This window comes from Ursus maritimus, unplaced genomic scaffold (genome assembly GCF_017311325.1).
Source record: "Ursus maritimus isolate PB19 unplaced genomic scaffold, ASM1731132v1 scaffold_3, whole genome shotgun sequence".
NCBI lineage: Eukaryota > Metazoa > Chordata > Mammalia > Carnivora > Ursidae > Ursus > Ursus maritimus.
Genome location: NW_024425563.1, coordinates 32,121,330 through 32,131,146, shown reverse-complemented (window position 1 = coordinate 32,131,146; position 9,817 = coordinate 32,121,330).

Below are 9,817 nucleotides of genomic sequence, written 5' to 3'. Positions count from 1 at the left end.
AACATCTGGCTTTACTTAAGCAAAAGAAGAAAAATAAATAACATTGAATCCCCTATCTGAAGTGAAAAGTACCTCTATTTAAAATCTCAATCCAGTGCTTTAAAAAAAGGACTGTCTTTTACAGTTTGTTTTCCATTTTATTTAGAATCCAGAAACTTTTCCCATGAGCGTTAAAATAGGCAGTACGCGCGGAAAGCACCACCACCACATCTCCTTCCCAGCTGGACTTCCTGCTGGCTCCTGTCCTTCATCCAAGAGCAAAGTAAGTGGGCAGGTAATGTTTAGGTGAACAAGGGCTTCTCATTCTTTTGGTAAGTTTTTCTTTCTTTCTTTCTTTCTTTCTTTCTTTCTTTCTTTCTTTCTTCTTTCTTTCTTTCTTTCTTTCTTTCTTTCTTTCTTTCTTTCTTTCAAGATTTTATTTATTCATGAGAGACAGAGAGAGAGAGAGAGGCAAAAGCAGAGGAAGAAGCAGGGAGCCCAATGTGGGACTCAATCCCAGGACCCTGGGATCATGACCTGAGCTGAAGGCAGACGCTTAACCGACTGAGCAACCCAGGTGCCTGGCAAGTTTTTCTTTCTACTGCATTTGTGCAAAGCTCTGATGGGGAGATGCAGCTGGCTTCTGCTCTGAGGAAATTATCTTGGAAGAGGTCGAGCTCCCATATCCATACCAGTTGTGCTGCTCTTGAGGGCAGTGAATGAGTCTGCCTTGTTTGCCTCTTTGCTTCTCCCCCCAACAGAAATTTTGACCTGAAGTGGATGTTCAAATGATTTGTTGAACAAATTGATACAATTCATGATAGGCACAAATAAAATTTAATTCACAGTCAGAGGAAAGGGGTTGGTTCCAGCAGAGAAGGACCAAGGAAGGCTTAGAATTGTAAATTTGTGCTGGAAGAAAATATAGTAATTACCTAATACAATTATTTGATTTAACAGATGGGAAAACCAAAGTTCAAAGAGATTTTGGCCTCATTTGGGACTCTAGACTGCAATAAGCTCTAAGTGAAAGTTTCCAGAGCCCGTAGGCCAAAGCAAATGGAAATGGCCCAGTGTGAATTGTTAGAAACCCTATTGCAGGAGATCCAGCAAAGAAATGTAACATAAGGATTTAGAAGCACCTTGTGAATTTAATAATTAGGACTTCAATGCAGTTTTCTTGGAGAGGGGAGCAAAAGTTAGACTTTGAGGGGAGAAAGGGAGTGAATGGGAGAGGTAAAGGTGGAGAAAATATGGGGACAGAATAAAGACACAGGAATAATAGAGATCGCTGAACGAAATGAATCCATGGCGCATGAAAGGATCTAACCATGTGAGGAGGAGGGAGGCTTCTCTAAACTTCTGCCAACTTAAGAGACCTTTCCCCTTATAACCCAGAGCCACTCTTCAGACAGGCTGTGACCCCAATTGCTCCCTTTCCTCCACGTCTCTGTTCAACTACTCTGCTCAACTCTGCTCAACTCTTGAGAGCAATCATGACTCATTCTTGCCATTCTGGTCTCCCTGGGCCTGGATGCCAGGGAAGTTGCTGTCTTTTTAGCTCCTGCCTTGTTTTGCCGCCCCTGAGGATAAGCATTCAGGCCTTGTTAAGGGTTTCATGCAAATTTATGGGGAGGCGGAGCCAGAGCAGCCAATATGGCAGAGCAGTTTTTAAGATGATCATTTTTACATGGTTCTTACGCCTTTGCTCAAGGTCCATGGTTCCTGTCTTCTTGTTGAGATGGCAACTGGAATCCAAGTTGCATTCCTGCTTTCTCCTTATATTTCTATATGAAGGGACATCAAAATCCATTCTGATGGGCTTTCCTCCATGAGGATCCTTCCTCCAAGCAGAACAATAAGTGTCCCTTAGCCTCAGCTTATATGTGTTTATTGGAATACCAACACAAACCTTCTAAATTAAATACTAGCAAGTTGATCTAGCACTGTATACAGGAAACAATACAATATGACCAAATGGGAATGATCTGTAGGGTTTTGTTTTTTTTTTAACTTCTTTTATCAGTACTTAGTATCAAAGTCATTCTGCCTTTATAAAAAGAATTGGGGAGCTTTCCATATTTTTATATGGAAATTTAATATTTAAACATTGACATTACTTGCTTTTCAAGAATTAGGTAAAACTCAGACATGAAACATCTGATTTTAGTGCTTTGTTAATGATATAGATCTTTAATCACTTTTTTATCATCTGCAGTCGTGATTGGTCTGTGCAAATATTCTGCTTCTTATGTTTAGTTGATATTTTTCTAGGAAATTACCGTTTTCTCTAGGCATTCAAATGTGTTACCACAGAGTAACACACACCACACACACATATTTATAATGATATTATTTATATATATATTATATGTATCTTCTGTATCTGTGATTATTTCTCTTCATTTCTAATTTTGTATAAGTTTGTTCTCCTTTTTCCTCCTTTCATCAGCCTCACAAAGTTTAACTAATTTATTCTTTCAAAGAAACAAGTTTTAGATTTGCTGATATATTCAACTATGCTTTTTGCCCTGTATTTTAATATTTTAAGTTTTTATCTTTATTTGCTCTTCTTGATTTCCCTTGTTTAGAAGAATTACAGTTTTTCTAATTTCCACTGACAAATACTTGGTTTATTTTTATTTTATTTTAAGAAAGAGGTATTTAAGTCTATAAATTTTTCTCTAAGTGTAGCTTTCTTGCCCCTTAGATTTTGCTGTGAAGTGTTTTTTGTTCTTTTCTAGAAATTTCTGTTTTGGTTCCTTCTTGTCCAGGAATGATCCCATTTGGGCATTCCCTAATAATTGGTTCTCCATTATGGTCTTCAACAAATTTATTTTTAATGTTACTCTGCAATATCTAATGAGAACAGCAAAGATATTCAACCATGTGCCCCCCAATACAGTAAACCCTAACACCTTACACCCATGGACTAAGTGAACTTGATCTTTCTTTCCATTATTTTTTTTAATTATTTCTTTCTTCAATGTGGAACTTCAGGGGCTATGTTAATATGTTTAAGACATGTTTACATTCCTTCCACTGTTTTGTATTGTTCCTCTCCTTGCCCCATGACCATGCACTTCACCAAGCTAAAACAAATCTGTGTGCTGAGTCACAAGACAACTTGAAATTTAAAAGGGGAGGGGACTTGAAGGAACTAGTCACACTGTTCTGGCTTTTGAGGGTCAAAGACGGTTAGGCTGAACAGACAGAAATTGGCTGCAGTGAAAATGCCTGGCAGAGGTGGTGGCCCCCTTTCCAGAGCTGCGGGAGCTTAGGGGACGGACGAGCTTCAGGTAGTGTCTGTGTCCTCCAGAGTACTGTCTAATTCTCTGGCAGGCGCGGAGAGGGCGGAAAGGAAGCAGGTTCTCTTCCCCTCTTTCTCCAGCTTGTCTCCTGTTGTGTCCAGCCTAAGACAATGTCATCTTCCCCTGGGTCCTCAGCCTTGAAGCTTGTGTGTGACCAACCTTAGGAAGAAAAACTTTGGAACTGAAAACCTCAACTGACCCTCGTCAAAAGGCAAGCAAACCTCAAGTTTGTGTGTGCTTTTCCAGGGAAGGGGGCATAGGTTACAATTTGAGAGGGCATGGAATGAGTATAATTAAGGGGGAAAAAATGACACCAAACTTTTTTAACCACCTACTTCCTGCTCTGAGCCCCCAGATCATGAAAACTTCATTCCAAAGTCCTGTGTCCTGGGGTCTCTGACAGTATCATTTTCCAAGCCCTCAGCGTCCCTGAAGTCTGGTGGCGCACAGGAGCTGCAGGACCTGAGGCCCCACCCTGTGCCAGACACCTGCCCCCTCCACCCAGTGTGTCTCCCTGCTGCCCCTTCTGCTCCTGGGCCCCCAGACCACCACTTTATGCCTCTCAGCTCCTCCACTCTCCCCCAGGGACACCCAGGACAGTCTCTGCAGGAGGGAGCAGGCCCCTCCAAACACTGGCTCTTTCAGGCTGCTTCTCCGGTAGTTTTCTGGGGCAAAGAACTACAAAATCTGGACTCCTCCTTGAAATAACAAAAAGGGAGAATGCAGGGAGAAAATAGGAGTTAACATCTCAAAGATATTCTGCCTCTCAAATCAAAGATGACCTCCTTCACTTCCAGTATAAATTATATCCATTTGTTCATTCATTCCTTTAGGCAACTGACATTTATTGAGGACCTACTGTGTGCCTAGGTATTGTCACATTCTCCCAATTGCACCTCGAAATGCAGCTTTTTCCCCATTGGTGTATTTGTACGTTTACTTGTCTGTCCTGCCCCCCGGACCACAGGGAATCCGAGTTCTGCATACGGCATTCTCGTTATCTAGAACTAGACGTTCTATAGTCTGTGCTCTAGAATGTAAAAGCTGACAAATGTTGTCCAGAAGGTAGGAAAGACAGGAGAAGATGATGCTAAACCAGAAGTGAGCATCATTTTCTTAGGGTGCAGAGAAAAAAATCATTAAAATGAAATAAAATATATGTATTCCCTTCTTAGAACGCCAGCTTAATGAAGAACTTTTGTGAAAACTTTGCCAAATTATCACTTCATTTGGGACACATTATTTCTTCTTATCCCATGTTCCCCAAATGACCGTTATTTATATTTATCGTGTACCAGGTACCATGCCAGGTACTTCAACTGCATGATGTCTTCCAGTTGCCCAAACCACTCTGTGAAGTAGGTGCTGGCGTGGCCCGCGTGACAGCAGCTACCGAGTCCAGGAGTTGGGTTTGAACTCCTCACACCTGGGCAGCGGCCTCCGTGCAGCTGAGCCACGGGCTAAGGCTCCCATTGCCGCTGCCTCCCTGCCGACCTGGGCTCCGGAGCTGGACGCACGCCGCTCGTCAGCTGCCCTGCTGGCTGGGGAGAGTGGCCTAGGGCCCACTGCCTCTCAAACACGCCGGAAAGAGCCTGAGCAGATCTCAGAAGACAAGGCAGACTCCGCATTTTTCTTCACATTGCAGCCGTATGTGTTATGACAGTAGACAGGGAACTAACATTCCTAGATTAGATGATAGAAGCATAAACACAAGGATGCTGTGTGTGTACTTGAAATGGGACCAGTGTGTCCCACAACGGGTTTGAGAACTCTTAGCCCAGTCAACGCTGTTTTGGAATACCTTGCCGCCTTGACTATTCTCTTGGAAATTCCCATGTCCAAAGTCCTGAGACCTCCCAACCTAATGAAGTTGGCTTAACCCAGTGCTTCTCCTCCCCATTTATAAAGAATACTTATGAATGTCTTGCAACATTTACTTTGGTAAACGTTGGACAAGACTAGTATCAAATCCAAAGGAGGATCCCATGAACAAGGGTCGTGGTCCTCCTGAGTGTCTCATCCTTCCTTATGAGGCAGGGGCCTGCCACAGGATATGAAGAGGAACCCGGGCACCGTGCAACCATGAAGAGCTGCAGGCTCCCGATCTGGGCAGCATGTGGTCCGCATCCTCTCCTCAGTCCTCCTTGGTGCTGGCCACGGCCCTTGGCCACACCCCGCCATCCCCCCAGAAGGGTCCTGGGGTCCTTTAGCCGTCCATGGATGCCAACACAGCTGAACAAAGTAGAGAAGTGAAGGTTTGGGGCAGCGGTCATAATTCAAGTGTTGTATTTCCTCACCAGTCATCCAAGAAAAACCCAGTGACAGTACCTGAGAGAGCCTATTAGAGCTGGTTTTTCGGCCATGGTGACCAGTCAGTAACTATCACTCTCCAGGGGGCCCCACCAAGTGGGCTTTTTCATCAACCCTAAGGCCTGTGGACCTTATAGCTAACAAATTACATTTTACTTTTTCTTTTTTTTTAAGCTGGCTAGTGACAACTAAGCTGGTCCCTCTGCAATTAGAATCTGATGTCAGAGTGAGAAAATCCCGTTCGCTGGGAACTCCCACGTCACTCATTCTGTATTAATGATATTTATTCTCCCTCGTTGTTTTATTCTTAAAAAATGGTTCCCCTGGTTGCAATGTTATGTTAAGCATATTACATGTTACTCCAAAGTCAGTTCATATATTATAGCTCGCTACACTCCTGGGTATACATTTCTGAATAGCTCTCACTCCGCAGTTAGAGTTCCACATTAAATATGGGCTGCTAGGAGTAGAGCCTGCAAGAGTTGTCTGTTCATTTTTGGCTCCTTCTTTCTCCTGGAAGTTTTCTTTCCCCTCCATATTATACTCCTCAAGGAAGACGTGCCCTCCAGTAAGAAAAGTCTACCTGGAGAAGGTGGAAAGTATTTTCCTCTAGGATTTTCTGGAAAAGAGGTTAGAAAGTGGCAGCTATTTGGAACAGAGTGCTTGGTTCCTACAGGGGAGGTCAGACACAGTTTGGAACATGAGTGGCCACACTGATTACAGGACGTAGGAGATGGGGGTGCCAGAACCCATCAAGACCGTTGACAAACAGCCACAACCTCTTTCCTTCTGCAACAAGAATATCAGAATGAGTTTTTATCCTCTTCAGCTTTGGGTTTTTGTCTCCTATGGCTAGCCTGCTCCTAAGCATCTGATATAGCATCATTAATAGGCAGTTTTAGAGATTTCACAGGATATGATCTTTTTAGTCCCTTCAGTAAAATTCACAAGGACAACATATTTTTGTTTCTGTTTGCTTCGCGACCCAAGCACAAAGCTCTAATGAGCCACCATCTTCTTTCTTTGCTTCATTCATTCATTTAATATATATTATGCCTTGAGTTCCATCAACAAGCAAAAATTCAATATGCTCATGCTTGTGGCCTGGGGCAAGGGCCACAGTCCTCTGGGGAAAATGTCCTCATGTGCAGTCCCTGGGATGGGGTTCTCACCTGCACCTGATGCCAGGTAACACCTGTAACTCTCTCCTTTGGTGTGGCTTTTCTAAGTAGGAAACCAACAAAACTGGACAGCTAGGATATCCTATCAGGCTTATGAATTTGTTCTCAGTGGGCCCCAAAAGCTCTCAAAAGGTGAACAAGTCAAGAGCCACTTTTCTCCTACACAACTTTGCCAGTTCTGATTTCCCCACATGCCTTCTTTCAACTATCTTAGTCACTGCCCAGCACAGTGTGACGAGCGCCAGGCACCTCTCTTCTTCGAGATAAGGGGGAATCTTCAGAGGAAAAGCGACTGCCATGGGGCCAGGGCACGAGAGCCTCTGGAGCCCACTGCTGCAAAGATGAGGGCCTGAGACCCTTGAGAAATGAGGATCAGATTGTGTCCAAAATACATCTCAATCTCTTGGGTCTGCCTATAGCCATAAAAGGAGCTGGTCAAGAGCTATTTATCAGAAAGGTTCTTGAGGGCAAAGAGAACCTGCAGGGCACTTCAATTAGCCAAGCAGTCGCTGGCTCAGGTCTGATGAGCCTACAGCTGTCACCAGGAAGGGTATCGGCTATTCAAATGGCACTGTGATTACAATTTCATATGCAAGGGCTGCAAAGAGCCCCTTCCTCTGTACTCAACTCCATTGGGCATCTTTGCCCATATTTGCACAGGGTCTTGGATTCTGGAAAATGTTAGAATCTAAAAATAGCCAAACTATAGGCAAGTAGGTATTTTATTTTGTTTTATTTTATTTTAAAGATTTTATTTATTTGAGAGAGAGTGAGGGAGCAAGAGAGAGAGAGCATGAGCAGGGGGAGGAGCAGAGGCAGAAGGAGAAGCAGACTCCCCACTTAGTGGGTAGCTGGATGTGGGACTCGATCCCCAGACTCCAGGATCATGACTTGAGCTGCAGATAGGCGCTTAACCAGCTGAGGCACCCAGGCACCTGGCAACTAGATATTTCAATCAACTACTTTAGTGTCAGATGAGATTGCCCAACAATCGCTGGTCACCATAGACAAAGACATGTCTTAAAAGGATCATTCAGGTAATCCCCCTGCTTTTCCTACATGATCCGTATAAGAACAGTGAATGTGAGTCATGACAGCTGCCCCAGGCCCGAATTTCTCTGTCTTGCTCCACTGCGGTTATATCTACTGACAGCCTGAAACTCAGGGGGCCCGAAAGCATCCACAGCAAGACTCACAAGTTACATTTAAATTTCAGCAAGAAATGTTTTATACACATAGATTTTCAGGACTCAAATGTATATTTGCCTTAAAAAAATATCTCTAGATTCTTTTAGTTTGGGAAGGTCTCACCAGATACTTAAAAAGCACATTGGACTTTCAAAAATTAGGAGCTCTACATATCCCACAGCCAATTTTCTGCTGAAGAAAGGATTGGACCAAACTTTGAGATATTTGTTTCAATTTTATGTCTCTCCTGTGACATATCTGAATCCTGATTTGATTTCCCTGTCATGTATAGGAAGCTTTTTAAAAAAACTTTCCCTCTGTTGATAGCATTATGACAGCACTCAGAACTTCATATTGTAATTTCCCTATCCTATCAAATTAGTAACATATTTATCTTTGCATTCCCAATATTTAGCATATTGTTTGAATTGGTTGTGGTCAGTAAATGCTGAGCAGAAGGCAGGAGGAAGGAGCAAGGGAGGGAGAGGTGTCTAGAGTCCTAGAAGTGTTTTCCTCTCAACATGTATCATGTGAGAACTTAGGCTCTCAGAGTTCATGGCTTGGACACTGGCACTGTTTGCTCAAAGTAGTGTGGTAGTCAGAATTGAAGTTTTTCTTTGGGTGTGTTTAGAGCCAACTCACAGTAGTCACCTGAAAATTCTCTCCGTATGTGAGAGGTCAAGTTCAAGACCAGCCTATGGAAAGGCATGAGACTAGGACTCCTGAGAAACCCCAGACCCTCTGTTCCCCACACTTCATCCATAGCGCATATCCTACTGTAAACCACAGACTTCTGGAACTAGAGGTCATATAAATAATCTGGAAGACTAACAATGAACTATTAAAAAAGAAAGTAAGAAAATAATCCCATTTACCAAAAATAATGAAATATTTAAGAATAAAAACCAAGGAGATTAAAGACTTGTGATTTCAAAATACAAAACATTGAAGAAAAAAATTAAAGACACAAATAAATGGAAAGACATCCCATGTTCATAAATTGGAAGATTTAATATTGTTAAAATGTCCATACTACCCAAAATGGCTGATGGATTTAGTGCAATCCCTATCAAAATACCAACGGCATTTTTTACAGAAATAGAAAAAATAATCCTAAAATTCATATGGAACAGCAAAGAACCCAAATACCAAATACAATCTTGAGAAAGAAGAATAAAGCTGGAAGCATCATACTTCCTGGTATCAAAATATATTACAAAGCCACAGTAATTAAAACAGTATGGTACTTGGGTGCCTGGGTGGCTCAGTCAGTGGTTAAGCATCTGCCTTTGGCTTGGGTCATGATCTCCCAGCCCTGGGATCGAGTCCTGCATTGGGCTCCCTGCTTAACAGGGAATCTGTGTTTTCCTCTCCCTCTGCCCCTCCCCCACACTTGTGAGCTCCCTCTCTCTCAAATAAATAAATAAAGTCTTTCAAAAAATAATATGCTACCAGCATAAAGACATATAGACCAATTAAACTGGATAAAGAGCCCAGAAATCAACCCATGCATACACAGTCAATTGAAATTCTACAGGATGCCAAGAATACACAATGGAAAAAGGACATTCTGTTCGATGAATGGTGTTAAGAAAACTGGATACATACATACAAATGAATAAAATTGGATCCTTGTCTTGCACCATATACAATAACCAACTCAAGATGCATCAAAGACTTAAAAGTAGGACTTGAAACTGCAAAATTCCTAGAAGGAAACATGCAGGGAAAACTTCATGACATCGGTCTTAACAATGACTTCTTGGATAGAACACCAAAACCATAAGCAATGGATGCAAAAATTGACAAGTGGGATGATATCAAACTGAAAAGCTTCTGGTCCGCAAA